Source organism: Somniosus microcephalus, unplaced genomic scaffold, assembly GCF_052327205.1.
Source record: "Somniosus microcephalus isolate GS21.2 unplaced genomic scaffold, FLI_Smic_1.0 unresolved_chr1, whole genome shotgun sequence".
In the NCBI taxonomy this organism is placed as follows: Eukaryota; Metazoa; Chordata; class Chondrichthyes; order Squaliformes; family Somniosidae; genus Somniosus; species Somniosus microcephalus.
In genome coordinates this window covers 111532938-111549921 of record NW_028225179.1, presented here as the reverse complement: position 1 = coordinate 111549921, position 16984 = coordinate 111532938, and the positions used below count along the sequence as shown (strand labels likewise).

The 16984-nt window shown below is 47.4% G+C and overlaps 1 protein-coding gene across 1 annotated transcript in view; it reads left to right on the top strand.

The window, feature by feature from the left end:
* LOC147095707 (complement C4-like) overlaps window positions 1-16984 on the top strand; it is a 450539-nt gene that overhangs the window by 328099 nt on the left and 105456 nt on the right. The gene's annotated exons all lie outside the window — the stretch shown is intronic.

Below are 16984 nucleotides of genomic sequence, written 5' to 3'. Positions count from 1 at the left end.
ATTTGCAAACTGTGACATGATTTCCTCACGTGTAGGAAGCTTGAAGTGCTCTCTCTTTATTGCTCTGTTTAGATCTCTTAGATCCAGGCAAATTCTGAGCTTTCCATTCTTTTTGTCCACAACAACGAGGGAACTCACCCACTCAGTTGGCTCATCTATCTTCTGAATCACGTTCAGGCTTTCCATCCTGTCCAACTCTGCCTTCAGTTGCTTTTGAAGAGCAAACGGAACTTTTCTGCATGGATGTATGAACGTTGGCATACTTTTATCTACTCTGATTGTGTGTTCTCCTGGAAGGCAGCCTAGACCCTGAAATAGGTCGTTGTACTCTTTCATGAGTTCATCATAGACTGTCTCTCCTTCGCTTTCCACAACGAGGACTCTCTTTACCAGGTTCAGTCTCTCACAGGCTTTTAAACCTAGTATGGCCTGCACATCCTTTGGCACCACGATTAATGCTAGCGTGTGCTCTCTGTCCTTGTGTGTCACTTTGACAATGCATCTTCCTTTCACTGGTATATCAGTACCTGAGTATCCTGTCACTTTCACTTTTATTCCATGTATCTTTGGTCTGGGTCTAATTTTCTTAAAATCAGTCTCTGATATCACATTAACTTGTGCTCCAGTATCCAATTTAAATGGACTGTGTATGTCATTCACTTTTAGTGTCAACATCCAGTCTCTTTTTTCTTTTTTGTTTTCAGACACAACATCCACATTGAACTCCTCTATCTTGCTTTCATCTACTGTATGGACCTTGCTTTGTTGCGCTTGGTTCTTACAGCAACGGGCATAATGGTTGTTTTTGTTGCAACTATTGCATGTTTTACCATATGCTGGACACTTATTTGGTGGATGCTGTGTACCGCATCGACTACATGACTTTCGATTGCCCCTTTCATTTTTGTTCGCTGGCCACGCCTCTTTTTTCACATTGGCGCCCTTTTTGTTAAACGGTTTGTGTCCGTTCTTTCTCACTGCATCTTCGTTGCAGCTACTGTCACTGAACAGCTCCTTTGCCTTCGACTTCACAGTCTCTGTAGCCCTACATAGTGCTATGGCTTTTCCCAGGTCAAGATTTTGCTCTCTTAGCAGTCTTTCCCTTAGACCATTATCTGGACTACCACACACCAGTCTGTCTTTTATCAGCGAGTCTGTCAGTCCCCCAAATTCACACGTTTTGCTTCTGTTTCTCAGTTCAGTCACATACTGATCAATAGTCTCTCCCGTTTTCTGTACACATGTGAAAAATCTGTGCCTCTCAAACGTCACGTTACTTTTAGGTATGCAGTAGGCCTCAAACTGTTCCATTATTATATCCAGCTTCATTTTGTCTCCATCAGCAGCGAATGTGAAGTTATTATACACCTCCAGTGCTTCATCACCCACGACATGTAAGAACACTGATGCTTTCATTTTATCACTTTTCTCGTCAGCTCTGATTGCTGCTAAATACAACTCCAAACGTTGTTTGAACCTCCTCCAATTTTCAGCCACATTACCTGTCAACTGAAGCTTCGCCGGTGGGTGTAAACCTTCCATTTTTTCACTTCGTTAGCTATTCTCCAATGGTAAGTAACGATGTTCTCTTTTGGCTTGCTAATATGTGGAGAGCTGATTTAACTTCAGATTTTTCCTCTTCATCTCTTTCAATCACTTCTGTCACCATGTATTGTTTTCTATGTGGGTTCAATGACGACACATTCATGAAAGAGAGTGTCTTTTAATCTAAAGTATGTTCATCTAACTTAACAGCATTACAGGAGACACCATCTTAGAGAGACATCCAAAACGAAACTAAAACTAAACTCTCTCTCTCACATGCCCTCTGCTGGTAAGGCATAAATAATCAAACAGGCAAATATGCTGGTAAGGCATCATAATCAAACAGGCAAATACCATCACTATTTGCTGATATCATTACAGAGAGAGAGAGGGGAGAGAGTAGGAGGAGAGAGAGAGGGGGAGAGAGAGCGAGAGATAGAGAGCTGGAGAGAGACAGCATGAGGAGAGAGAGGGGGTGGAGAGAGAGAGGGGGAGAGAGAGAGGGGAAGAGAGTGGGCAGAGAGAGAGGGGGAGGGAGAGAGAGATGGGGAGAGAGAGGGGAGAGGGAGAGAGAGGGGGGAGAGAGAGAGTGAAGAGAGAGAGGGGAAGAGAGTGGGGAGAGAGAGTAGGGGAGAGAGAGTAGGGGAAGAGAGTGGGGGAGAGAGGGGGGAGAGAGGGGAAGAGAGTGGGGAAAGATAGAGAGCTGGAGAGAGACAGCGTGAGGAGAGAGAGGAAGTGGAGAGAGAGAGGGGAAGAGAGTGGGCAGAGAGAGAGGGGGAGGGAGCGAGAGAGAGATGGGGAGAGAGAGAGCGAGAGATAGAGAGGGAGAGAGAGAGTGTGGGGAGAGAGGGGGTTTGAGAGAGAGAGGGGGAGAGAGTGGGGAGAGAGAGAGTGGAAGAGAGTGGGGAGAGAGAGACGGGGAGAGAGGGGGGATTGTGGGGGATGGAGAGGAGGAGAGACCTAGAGAGAAAGGGGAGAGAGCGGGGGGGAGTGTGGGGGCGAGAGAGAGGAGAGAGAGACAGAGTGGGGAGAAAAAGATAGAGAGGGAGAGGGGAGAGGTGGAGAGAGAGAGGGAGAGAGAGAAGGAGAGAGTGAGGGAGAGAGAGGGGGTATCAGTGGAGAGAGATGGAGAGGGAGAGAGGGGATTGTGGGGGGAAGAGAGAGAGGGAGAGAGAGAGAGGGATCGCGGGGGAGAGAGAGAAGTGAAGAGAGAGACGGGGAGAGAGAGGGGGATTGTGGGGGATAGAGAGGGGGAGAGACATAGAGAGTGCAGAGAGAGAGGAGGGATTGTGGGGCAGAGAGAACGAGAGGGGAGAGAGACAGAGAGGTGGAGAAAGAGATAGAGAGGGAGAGAGGGATAGAGAGAGATGGGGAGAGGTGGAGAGAGAGAGGGAGAGAGAGTGAGCGAGAGAGTGGGGTATCGGGGGAGAGAGGGGGAATAGGGGGCTGGAGGGAGAGAGGGACAGCGAGAGAGGGAATGGGAGGAGAGAGGGAGAGGGGTGAGAGAGGGAAAGAGAGAGAGGGAATAGAAACATAGCAATGTAGGAACGGAGGTTCCTAGCGAAAAGACTGAGTTCGACTCAGGCGATTAAAACAAAGAATTTTAATGAAACAAAACTGGTTTAAACTGGTTTAGACTGGAAACTGCTGGAACACATTGATAGTAGGTCTGTTCTCTCTGGAGACTCCACGAGGACAGTTGGGCTGGTCCGTTGGATGATGTCATGACATCATCACGTTCTTCCCGCCATTGTGAGGTCACGTGACTAGCGGCATGACGTCATCATGTTCAAACCGCGCTGTAAAGGTAACTAGACATAGTACAGTTAAGCAAAGTAATTAAAGGTACAGACACAGGTTATAACTACAATGCTGTTAAAGGAATTATGTACAACTGCTCTGAGTCCTTTGGTGGCTCCGCCGCATGCGCCCCCAGAAAACGTGAGACGAGGAGGCGGTCTGACCAGTCTGTCTGATCGACTTCGATAGTCAGGCAGAGGAAGTTGATGACTGGTGGTCAAGCTAGCTGGCGACTGTGGCTGAGCTGGTGCGGCGGGTGAAGTTGAACTGGCGGGCGGGAGCGGTTGGAGCGGCACTGCGGTTGCAGGTGGGCGGCCACGCTTTGGTGGCTGAGCAATGACGACTGGGCTGTCTAAGTCCAAATGAGCCGGCTTCAGGCGGTCCACCGAAATGTGATCTAGTTTACCGCCGACGTCGACAGCAAAAGACTTGTCTCCTGGTTTGATGACTCGGAAGGGACCAGTGTAAGGAGGCTTGAGCGGGTCCTGGTGAGCATCATGATGGATGAACACGTATTTGGCACTCTTCAGCTCCACTGGTACGTGGGAATTCTGCAGGCCGTGGTTGGAAGTAGGCACCGGGACGAAACACTGGGCTGCTTCCTGGTGGCAGACGAGCTGCTGAGAGGTGGACCATGGCTCCGTGGAAGAAGGAAGAAAATCACCAGGAACTCGGAGTGGCTGGCCGTAAACTAACTCCGCTGAAGAAGATTGGAGATCATCCTTGGGCGCCATGCGAAGACCTAACAAGACCCAAGGAAGCCTGTCCACCCATCCTGTGCCTTGAAGACTGGCCCGTAAGGCGGCTTTGAGCGACCTGTGGAATCGCTCACACAGGCCGTTAGCCTGTGGATGATAGGCGGTGGTGCGATGAAGTTTGGCGCCGAGCCCTTGAGCTACAGCGTTCCAAAGCACTGAGGTAAACTGTGACCTGCGATCGGAGGAGATGTCTGCCGGTACGCCGAACCGAGCGACCCAGCAGTAGATGAAGGCTCTAGCCACATCCGCCGAGGTGGTGGAAACCAAAAGAATTGCCTCTGGCCACCTGGTGGAGCGGTCCACCATGGTAAGGAGATGATTAAAACCACGGGAAGGTGGCAGCGGCCCAACGAGGTCCACGTGCACGTGGTCAACACGACGCTCCGGAACAATGAACGGAGCTAGTGGTGCCTTGACATGTCACTGGACTTTGGCCTTCTGGCAGACCACGCAGGTGTTGGTCCAGTCCCGGACGTCCAGGTGCATACCTTTCCAGATGAACTTTGTTGACATAAGACGCTGTGAAGTCCGCATACCCGGGTGCGACAACCCGTGTATCGCGTTGAAAACCGCCTGGCGCCACTCGGCTAGTACGATGGGTTGAGGAACGCCCATGGAGACATCGCAAAGGAGCGTTGTGCCCGCGGCCTGAAAGCTGATGTCGGCCAGTTGAAAACTCGACGGGACGGATCTGTACGCTTGAACCTCTGGGTCCGATATCTGATCCTCAGCCATGCGAGCGTAATCAATACCGAGATGAACTGCCTGGACCGTCGCGCGGGAGAGACAATCCGCCATGAGGTTTTCCTTACCAGACACATGTTGAATGTCCGTCGTGAACTCTGAAATGTACGTCAGGTGACGTTGCTGACGAGCCGACCACAGAGCTGTGGTCTTCGACATTGCGAAGGTAAGCGGCTTGTGGTCGACAAAAGCTGTGAAGGGACGTCCCTCTAACAAAAACCTGAAATGGCGGATGGCCAGGAAAAGTGCCAGTAGCTCCCGGTCAAATGTACTGTATTTTCTGTCATTTTTTCTCAGCTGACGGCTGAAAAACACCAGTGGTTGCCACGTGCCATTGACCCATTGCTCTTGCACTGCCCCGATGGCGTAGTCGGACGCTTCCATAGTAAGGGCAATGGTGGCGCCTGGAAGAGGGTGCGCCAACATGGTTGCATCAGCCAAGGCCCTCTTGGTGTTCCCGAAAGCCTGGTCCATTTCGATTGTCCGGCCGACTGTGTCTTTGCCAGATTTTCCCTTGAGGGCCTTGTACAAAGGTTGCATAAGTAGAGCCGCCTTGGGGGCGAAACGGTGGTATAAATGTACCATTCCCAGGAAGTGCTGGAGAGCCCTGATGGTCTGCGGGTGCGGAAAAAATGGGACGGCTTCCACCTCCGTTGCTAGGGGGATGGTGCCATCCGAGGTGAAACGATGCCCCAGAAAGTCGATGGTTTGCAGGCTAAACTTGCACTTGGCCGTGTTGATGATTAAGCCATGCTGGCTAAGGCGTGTGAGGAGAGTATGAAGATGCCCGATGTGCTCCTCCTTGCTAGCACTGGCGATGAGGATGTCGTCAAGATAGACGAAAATGAAAGGCAGGTCACAGAGCACAGAGTCCATAAGCCGCTGGAAAGCCTGTGCTGCATTGTTTAAACTGAACGGCACTCTCAGGAACTCGAAAAGCCCGAACGGTGTGATAACAGCAGTTTTTGGAACATCCTGCGGATGAACGGGGACCTGGTGATACCCGCGGACGAGGTCGACCTTAGAAAAAATGGACTTTCCCGCCAAATGGGCCGAGAAATCTTGTATATGTGGGATCGGGTACCGATCGGGGGTAGTAGCGTCGTTCAGACATCAGTAGTCACCGCAGGGGCGCCAACCGCCACCGGGCTTCGGTACGATGTGGAGCGGCAAAGACCAGGGACTATTCGATCGTCAAATAATTCCCAGCCGCTCCATTGTGTCAAACTGTGCCTTTGCCACCGCGAGCTTGCCGGGTTCCAGCCTTCGGGCCCATGCGTAAACCGGGGAACCCGTCGTGCTGATATGGTGCTCCACACCATGCTTAGTGACCGAGGAAGACAATGTTGGTCTGGTGAGGTCCGGGAACTCCCCGAGGAGATGAATTAATTTATCTGACGATGGGTACGCACAGGCGACGGACCACAACACGGCGGTGCTGCGGTGGCAGGGGATCGAATTGAACGTGGCCGCATTGATGAGACGGCAGTGCCAGACATTGACGAGGAACCCATTCACACAAAGGAAATCCGCCCCCAGGATGGCCTGCGAGACTTTGGCCGTGATGAATTCCCAAAAGAAGCGCTGACCGCCGAAGCTCAGTTGGACCCGCCACTTTCCGAAGGTGTGAATGGCCGCACCATTAGCTGCCTCGAGGGGAAGGCCATGGGCCCCGGTTTGGAGGTCCAGCCTCGACGCGGGGAGGATACTGCATTGCGAGCCGGTGTCACAGAGAAAAAGACGACCTGATAGGGAGTCTGTGATGTAAAGGAACTTCCTTGACGATCCAATGGACATCGCGGCCGCGTTGCGCCCTTTAGACCCGGTCCTCCTTCGCGAAAAACGCCGCGGGAGATTTGTTGTTGTTTCATTTTTGGGCAAAAAACTGCAGGGAGGATGGCAGCGTCTGGCTTTCACACCAAAACGTGTGTGGTAGTAGCACCAGCCCACCGCCTGAGGAGCTGGAGTCGCGCCTGTGGGGGTTGGATGCCTCATGGCTGTGCAGCATTGTTGGGTTACCATGAATATTTTGTCAGCTTCTGCCACGAGTTCAGCACAGTCTGTGATCGCAGAGCTGGCTAAGGCAGTTTGTGCTGGTTCCGGAAGTTTACAGAGGAACAATTCTCTGAAGAGAAAACATTGCGGTTCAGCACCTTGAGCTCAGACGGTTTGGAGTCCCCGAGGCCGGGCATAGCGTGAAGTCTGTGAGCGCACTCCGACTTCGAGAGGCCAAAGACCTGGAGCAACCGCGCCTTTAGAGTATCGTACTTGCCGTCATCCGATGGGCTAGCGAGGAGACTGACGATCCGCGAGGCTGTGGCGCTGTCGAGGGCGGAGACCACATAATAATACCGGGTCGAATCCGCGACAATGTTCCGAATTGCAAATTGAGCTTCAGCCTGAATAAACCAGGCGGCTGGCTGCTGCTCCCAGAATTGTGGCAGTTTCAGGGTCACGGCGTTCGTATCCATGACGAAATCTTCCACGAAAAAACGTTCGTAGAATTCGGGGTCACCAATGTAGGAACGGAGGTTCCTAGCGAAAAGACTGAGTTCGACTCAGGCAATTAAAACAAAGAATTTTAATGAAACAAAACTGGTTTAAACTGGTTTAGACTGGAAACTGCTGGAACACGTTGATAGTAGGTCTGTTCTCTCTGGAGACTCCACGAGGACAGGTGGGCTGGTCCGTTGGATGACGTCATGACGTCATCACGTTCTTCCCGCCATTGTGAGGTCACATGACTAACGGCATGATGTCATCACGTTAAAACCGCGCTGTAAAGGTAACTAGACATAGTACAGTTAAACAAAGTAATTAAAGGTACAGACACAGGTTATGACTACAATGCTGTTAAAGGAATTATGTACAACTGCTCTGAGTCCTTTGGTGGCTCCGCCACAGCAACATAGAAAAATACGAACAGGAGTAGGCCATTCGGCCCTTTGAGTCTGCTCAGCCATTAAATATGATCATGGCAGATGCTCTATCTCAATACCATATCCCTGCACTCTCCCCATAGCCCTTGATGCCTTTTGTGTCTAGAAACCTATCTATTCCCTTCTTAAATATATTCAGTGCCTTGGCCTCCACCGCTGTCTGTGGTAGAGAATTCCACAGGTTCACCACCCTCTGAGTGAAGAAATTTCTCCTCATCTCAGTCGTAAATGTCCTCTCCCGTGTCCTGAGACTGTGACCCCTCGTTCTAGACCCCCCAGCCAGGGGAAACATCCTCCCTGCATCCAGTCTGTCTAGCTCTGTCAGAATTGTATACCTTTCAATGAGGTCCCCTCTCATTCTTCTAAACTCTAGTGAATACATGCCTAGTCGACCTAATCTCTCCTCATACGGCAGTCCTGCTATCCCAGGAATCAGTCTGGTGAACATTCGCTGCACTCCCTCTATGGCAAGTATATCCTTTCTTAGGTAAGGAGACCAAAACTGCACACAATACTCCAGGTGTGGTCTCACCAAGGCACTGTATAACTGTAGTAAGACATCCTTGCTCCTGTACTCAAATCCTCTTGCAATGAAGGCCAACATACCATTTGCCTTCCTAACTGCTTGCTGCACCTGCATGCTTGCTTAGGGTGACTGGTGTACAAGGACACCCAGGTCCCTTTGTACATCAACATTCCCCAATCTATCACCATTTAAATAATGCTCTACCTTTTTGTTTTTCCTACCGAAGTGGATAACTTCACATTTATCCACGTTATACTGCATCTGCCATGTATTTGCCCACTCACTCAACTTGTCTAAATCGCCTTGAAGCCTCTTTGCATCCTCCTCACAACTCACAATCCCACCCAGTTTCGTGTCATCAGCAAAATTGGAAATATTACATTTGGTTCCTGTGGTGATTATTCCTTGTTTAGTAAAAGTATTGTGATTGGTTGTTTGTTAACTGCCTTGGGATATATGTTGTAATCTCATTGGTAGTTGATGATCACATGATGTGTTGTGGCCACCTTAAATTCAGTTCTTTTCCAGCTTTGGTTGGGACTGGATGTGGGAAGATGTGCTGCAGATTTTAAAGATAATAAAGCCTAGCTTTGGAAGGCAAATCTATTCTTTATTTCAATTTATTAACTTTATGTTAGAATGGAGCGATATCTTCAACCAGAATGATTCAAGGCTGACCCCAATTCTGCTGGAGTGGATGATAAATGGAAACATTGGTATTGTACATTTAAAAACTTTTTGGGCGTGTTGGATCAAGAGTCTCTAAATAAGCTGAATATGCTGATCAACTACATTGCTCCGGATGTATATAAATATATTTTGGACTGTAAAACTTATGAAGTGACTATTTCTACATTGGAAAAGATTTTTGTTAAACCAAAGAATGAGGTATTTGCACGTCACCTTCTATCTGCCCGTAGGCAGCAGGTGGGAGAATCTTTGGATACTTATTTACAAGCACTTCGGTGCCTTAGTGTTAACTGTAATTATAAGGCCGTGACGGCTGAAGAATATAAGGAAGAATCGGTACGGGATGCTTTTATTAATGGATTACTGTCTAGATCAATTCGTCAGCGGTTGTTAGAAAATAAGACTTTGGATCTTAAAAGTGCTTTTGAGCAAGCTTCTACATTGGATGTGGCTCAGAGAAGTTCGGATTCTTATGCTCTTTTTAATCGGCCTGCGACTATGGTTTCGGCAGTTTCGGATGAAAAGGAATTATGTGGACTTAATGGGAGTGGTTTACTAGATTCTGAAACAATTTCTACTTCGGCGGCTGTTGCCTCTAGGATTCAGAAGTGTTATTTTTGTGAGAATATCCGGCACCCTCGTCTGAAGTGTCCTGCTCGGGAGGCTGTGTGTAGTAAATGCGGCAAGAGAGGTCATTATGCACGCGTGTGCAAATCATCAGGTTCAATTACCTCCTCCTCTCCTGGTGTGGGAGGGCCCTCCTCTACCACCTCCTCCTCTGTGACTATTCAGCCTTTAGATAGGGCGTTTATTGCATCAATTTCTGCTGCATTTGCTCATGGCCTAAACAAAGCTATAGTTACGGCTCAAGTTAATGGGTTGGAAGTGAAGGCCCTTATAGATACGGGCAGTACTGAGAGTTTTATAAGTCTTCAGTTTGCGAAGGAGAAGCATTTGAAAATTTTGCCTGTTACGTATCAGGTGTGTATAGCTCAGACGACCCTTACTTCACAAATAGCTGGTTGTTGCTTTGTGAAAATGATTCTTCTAGGTAATACGTATACTGATATACGCCTATCTGTTTTGCCTAATCTCTGTGCGGATATTTTGATTGGACATGATGTGCTTCAGTTACACGAGTCTCTTAGTCTTTCATTTGGAGGGACTAAGCCACCTTTATCTATTTGTGGATTAACCTCTTTATCTATTTCTCCATTATCACTTTTTTCCAATTTGATGTTGGATTGTAAGCCAATTGCTACCAAGTCAAGAAGATATAGTAGTCAGGATAGAGAATTTATTAATTCTGAAGTTCAACGTCTCTTATTGGAAGGAATCATTGAACCTAGTTGTTCGCCTTGGCGAGCACAGGTAGTTGTCACGACTAACGAGAGACACAAGAAACGAATGGTGATAGACTATTCCCAAACTATTAATAGGTATACTCAATTAGATACGTACCCTTTGCCTAAGATTGATGAGCTTATCAACAAAGTATCTCAGTATAAGGTTTTTAGCACTATTGATTTAAAGAGTGCTTATCATCAGATTCCTATTGTTAAGAAGGATCAACCATATACGGCCTTTGAGGCTGGTGGAAAGCTGTATCAATTTTGCCGAATACCATTTGGTGTTACTAATGGTGTTGCTTGTTTTCAACGGGCAATGGATGCTTTTATAAGTGATAACTCCCTCTCTGACACCTTTTCATACTTAGATGACATCACAGTGTGTGGCAAATCAAGGGTGGAGCATGATTCTAATTTAAAAAGATTCCTTCAAGCTGCGGAAAAAGTTGGTTTAACTTTTAACAAAGAGAAATGTATCTTTTCGACTACTGAGGTAAATCTATTGGGGTATATTATCTCGGGAAACAAGATTAAACCAGATCCAGAACATTTGCGACCATTGATTGATTTACCTTGTCCTACTAATTCTAAGGCTTTGCAACGAGTTGTTGGACTGTTTTCTTATTATTCTAATTGGATTGCAAATTTTTCACGGAAGATCCGGCCTCTTATTCGGGTTACGACATATCCTCTATCATGGGAGGCCAGGACATGTTTTGAGAATTTTAAAAAGGATATTTTAGGAGCAGTTGTGCATTCTATTGATGAGCAGGTTCCCTTTGTGATTGAGACGGATGCTTCGGATTTTGCAATTGGGGCTACTCTGAACCAAAATGGAAGACCTGTGGCCTTTTTCTCACGTACTTTGAACAATAGTGAAAAAAGACATTCTTCAATAGAGAAAGAGGCATACGCAATAGTAGAAGCATTGTGTAAATGGAGACATTATTTATCGGGGCGACATTTCACGTTGGTAACTGATCAAAAATCTGTGTCCTTTATGTTTGATGTTAAACATTTTGGAAAGATCAAAAATGATAAAATAATGAGATGGAGGATTGAGTTGGCATGTTACCATTTTGACATCGTTTATCGTCCGGGGAAGGATAATGTTGCTGCTGATGCACTGTCGAGGGCTTATTGTTCTGTGATTCACGGAGATACGCTTATTAATCTTCACAATGCCTTATGTCATCCTGCGGTTACGAGGATGATACACTTTGTACGCAGTAAGAACTTGCCTTTTTCAGTTGAAGACGTCAAGCGGATGACTTCATCATGTTCTATCTGTGCTCGGTGTAAACCGAATTTCTTTAAGCCTCAACGAGCTCATCTTATAAAGGCTACTTCACCTTTTGAACATTTGAGCGTCGATTTTCAGGGGCCTCTTCCTTCAACTACTCAAAACCGATATATATTTACTGTTGTGGATGAGTTTTCAAGGTTCCCTTTTGCTTTTCCTTGTGCAGAAGTATCAGCTGCTACAGTTATTAAATGTCTGACTCAACTTTTTGTCATCTTTGGGATGCCTGCGTATATCCATTTGGATCAGGGAAGTTCTTTTATGTCTTCCCAGTTGAAGGAATACCTTCAGAGTCGGGGAATTTCTACTAGTAGAACTACCCCGTATAATCCCCAGGGTAATGGACAGTGCGAACGATACAATGGGGTGATCTGGAAGGCAGCTATGTTGGCTTTGACATCCCGGAACCTTAAGAATACACAGTGGGAAGTGGTACTGCCTGATGCCCTGCATTCCATTAGATCATTGCTTTCAACGGCTACTAATGTGACCCCCCATGAAAGGCTCTTTAACTATCCGTGGAGATCTACTACGGGATATTCGGTACCTTCATGGCTTACTATGCAGGGACCTGTGCTGCTTCGACGCCATGTTAGATTGTCAAAATATGATCCTTTGGTGGAGGAGGTGGAGCTGTTGGAGGCAAATTCCCAATATGCTCATATTCGACTCCAAGATGGGAAAGAAAGTATTGTTTCAATTAAAGACTTGGCTCCATGTGGGGGCCAGCCCTCTTCTGAGGATATTAACAATAGTTATGATTCAGATAATGTGGATGCTGTTACAGATACTACGAATATTTCCAATCCGATTGCAGATAATTATACTTCTATTAGTCAGCCCTTGATAGATGTTTATGACCGTCCCAGTTTACCTTCTGATGGGATTTCTAATCCGGAAACTGTTGAAAATCGGGATATGGTAGCCTTCCTGCTGAAGATACTTCTGTGCCTTCTGGTGTGGGAGGGCAAGGAATTTCACCAAGGTTAAGAAGGTCGACACGAACAAGATATCTGGTCGACCAATTGAAAATTGACTTTTAAATTGATAGTAACGTTTTAAAATTGTTGAAATATTATAGTATATTGTTTTAGTTGAGAGATACTTAATACTTATGTGCAATGTTACTATTTGTTGTTGTTCACTTAGTATTGTGTCATGTGAACAGTTTTATTCTTGTTGTACATAGTTTTAGTTGTAAATAATTAATTATAAATTGTAAAGGTTATTTAGGTTGGAGTATATTTTAAAAGGAGGGGTGAATGTGGTGATTATTCCTTGTTTAGTAAAAGTATTGTGATTGGTTGTTTGTTAACTGCCTTGGGATATATGTTGTAATCTCATTGGTAGTTGATGATCACATGATGTGTTGTGGCCACCTTAAATTCAGTTCTTTTCCAGCTTTGGTTGGGACTGGATGTGGGAAGATGTGCTGCAGATTTTAAAGTTAATAAAGCCTAGCTTTGGAAGGCAAATCTATTCTTTATTTCAGTTCCCTCGTCCAAATCATTGATATATATTGTGAATAGCTGGGGCCCAAGCACTGATCCCTGCTGTACCTCACCTGTCACCACCTGCCACCCCGAAAAAGACCCATTTATTCCTACTCCCTATTTCCTGTCTGTTAACTAATTTGCAATCCATGCCAATATATTACACCCAATCCCATGTGTTTCATTTTGCACACTAACCTCTTATATGGGACTTTATCAAAGGCCTTCTGAAAATTGAAATACACCACATCTACAGGTTCTCCCTTATCTATTCTGTCAGTTGCATCCTCAAAAAACTCCAGTAGGTTTGTCAAACACGATTTCCCTTTCATAAATCCATGTTGGCTTTGTCTAATCCCATTGATATTTTCTAAGTCTCCTGTTATCACATCCTTTATAATAGACTCTAGCATTTTCCCTACTACTGTACTGATGTTAGGGTAACCGGTCTGTAGTTCCCTGTTTTCTCTCTCCCTCCTTTTTTTAATAGTGGGGTGACATTTGCCACCCTCCAATCTACAGGAACTGTTCCATAATCTATGGAATTTTGGAGGATGACAACCAATGCATTCACTATTTCCGTGGCTACCTCTTTTAGTACTCTGGGATGCAGAATGTCAGGCCCTGGGGATTTATTGGCTTTCAGTCCCATTATTTTCTCCAGCACTATTTTTTTGCTGATACTAATTTCCTTTAATTCCTCCTTCTCACTAGACCCTTGGTTCTCTTGTATTTCTGGGAAGTTATTTGTGTCCTCTTCTGTGAAGACAGAACCAAAGTATTTGTTTAATTACACCACCATTTCCTTGTTCCCCATTATAAATTCTCCCGTTTCTGACTGTAAGGGACCTACATTTGTCTTCACTAATCTTTTTCTTTTTACATACTTGTAGAAGCTTTTACAATCTGCTTTTATGTTCCTTGCAGGTTTACTCTCATACTCTAATTTTCCCTATTTAATCAATCTCTTGGCCCTTTTTTGCTCTATTCTAAACTGCTCCCAATCCTCAGGCTTGCTACTTTTTCTGTAACTCCTCTTTGGATCTAATACTATCCTTAATTTATTTTGTTAGCCATGGTTGGGCAGCTTTTCCTTTTGTGTTTTTGTGCCAGAAAGGACTGTATAACTGTTGCAATTCTTACCCTCGTTCCTGAAATTTTAGCCATTGCCTATCCACCATCATGCCTTTTAATGAAGCTCTCCAATCTATCATAGCCAACTCCCTCCTCATACCTTTAGATTTAGGGCCCTTGTTTCAGATTGGACTTCTTCACTTTCCATCTTAATAAAGAATTATATCATGTTATGGTTACTTGTCCCTAAAGGACCCCACACAACAAGATTATTAATTAACCCCTTCTCATTGCACAATACCCATTCTAGGATAGCTTGTTCCCTAGTTGGCTCCTCACCGTACTGGTCTGAAAAGCCATCTTGTGCACACTCCAGGAATTCATCCTCCACAGCATTATTGCTAATTTGGTTTGGCCAGTCTATATGTAGATTAAAGTCACCCATGATTACTGTAGTACCCTTGTTACATGCTTCTCTAATTTCCTTTTTGATGCCATCCCCTACATTACCACTACTGTTTGGAGGCCTATAGACAACTCCCACCAATGTTTCCTGCCCCTTGGTGCTTCTAAGCTCCACCCAGACTGATTCTACATCTTTATTTTCTGAGCCAATATCCTTTCTTACTGTTGCTCTGATTTCATCCTTTACAAACAACGCCACCCCACCTCCTTTTCCTTTTTGCCTGTCCTTCCCAAATATCGAATATCCTTGGATATTCAGCTCCCAGCCTTGGTCAACCTGCAGTCATGTCTCCATAATTGCAATTATATCGTATCCGTTTACATCTATTTGCGCTGTTAATTAATCAACCTTATTATGAATGCTTTGTGCATTCAGATACAGTGCAGAATCGGAGGGAGAGGGAGAAGGGGGAAAGAGAGGGGAAGAGGGACAGAGAGGGGGGAAGAGTGGGGAGAGATAGAGAGAGGGAATCAGAGGGGTGAGGAAATCAGAGATAGAGGGAGAGAGAGGAAATTGGAGGGAGCGAGAGGGAGCGAGAGAGAGAAAGGAAATCTGATGGAGAGAGGAGGAGGAGGGAGCGAGGGGCGAGAGAGGGAATTGGAAAGGGAGAGAGGAAATTGGAGGGATAGAGGGAGAGGGAATCAGAGAGGGGGGTGAGAGAGACAGAGAAAGAGAGGATGCCAGGAACTCATGGTGGTGGGGGGGGGGCGGAGTAAAGAGAACGGAGAGCACGGAGAGCACAGTGGGGATGGGGACGAACGTGATCTAGATCTAAAGGGGGGATGAGAGTGAGAAGGTGATCCTGATGGTAAGTTGGAAGTTGGATCACGTTCTTCCAACCCCACCCCTTTTACACCCGCACCATATTCTCCCTCTCCTCCACCTAAGTGTGTGGCAACTGACATTATTGGACTGGAGGAAGTCTGGAACTCATGACACTGTCACTATTCACTTCATACCCATTAAACCTGTTAACAATCCGTGACCCACACACAGTGCCCCATCTATGAGGGGGTGGGGGCTGTCAGGAATTGTTGGGGTGAAAAGGTCATGAATCCAGGGGAGAGGAATTTGGGCAGGGGGAGAACATCAGGAACTCAGGTGTGGGGCAGGAGTTCAGAAATATGGGCGGGGGGTGGGGAGGGAGCTCAGTCACTTGGGCGGAGGGTGAGGGAGAAAATCAGAAACGTGGGAGGTCAGGAACTTGGGCGGAGGTGGGGTTTCGGTCAGGAAGTTGGGCCTGGGTTGGTGGGGAGCGTAGGTCAGGAACTTGGGCTGGGGGATTAGGTCAGGAACTTGGGCTGGGGGAGTAGGTCAGGAACTTGGGCTGGGGGAGTAGGTCAGGAACTTGGGCTGGGGGAGTAGGTCAGGAACTTGGGCTGGGGGAGTAGGTCAGGAACTTGGGCTGGGGGAGTAGGTCAGGAACTTGGGCTGGGGGAGTAGGTCAGGAACTTGGGCTGGGGGAGTTGCTCAGGAACTTGGGCTGGGGGAGTAGGTCAGGAACTTGGGCTGGGGGAGTAGGTCAGGAACTTGGGCTGGGGGAGTAGGTCAGGAACTTGGGCTGGGGGAGTTGCTCAGGAACTTGGGCTGGGGGAGTAGGTCAGGAACTTGGGCTGGGGGATTAGGTCAGGAACTTGGGCTGGGGGAGTAGGTCAGGAACTTGGGCTGGGGGAGTAGGTCAGGAACTTGGGCTGGGGGAGTAGGTCAGGAATTGGGCTGGGGGAGTAGGTCAGGAACTTGGGCTGGGGGAGTAGGTCAGGAGCTTGGGCTGGGGGATTAGGTCAGGAACTTGGGCTGGGGGAGTAGGTCAGGAACTTGGGCTGGGGGATTAGGTCAGGAACTTGGGCTGGGGGATTAGGTCAGGGACTTGGGCTGGGGGAGTAGGTCAGGAACTTGGGCTGGGGGAGTAGGTCAGGAACTTGGGCTGGGGGAGTAGGTCAGGAACTTGGGCTGGGGGAGTAGGTCAGGAACTTGGGCTGGGGAGTAGGTCAGGAACTTGGGCTGGGGGAGTAGGTCAGGAACTTGGGCTGGGGGAGTAGGTCAGGAGCTTGGGCTGGGGGAGTAGGTCAGGAACTTGGGCTGGGGGAGTAGGTCAGGAACTTGGGCTGGGGGAGTAGGTCAGGAACTTGGGCTGGGGGAGTAGGTCAGGATCTTGGGCTGGCGGATGGAGTGGGCCAGGAATATGGGAGGTGGGAGTCAGGAACCTGTTTGCAGGTGGGAGAAGGTCTGTAAGAAGGTGAGCACTGTCTGTTCCAAGTGAGCTCTGTTCTCTCGAGTCGGAAGCCAGAATGGCTCGA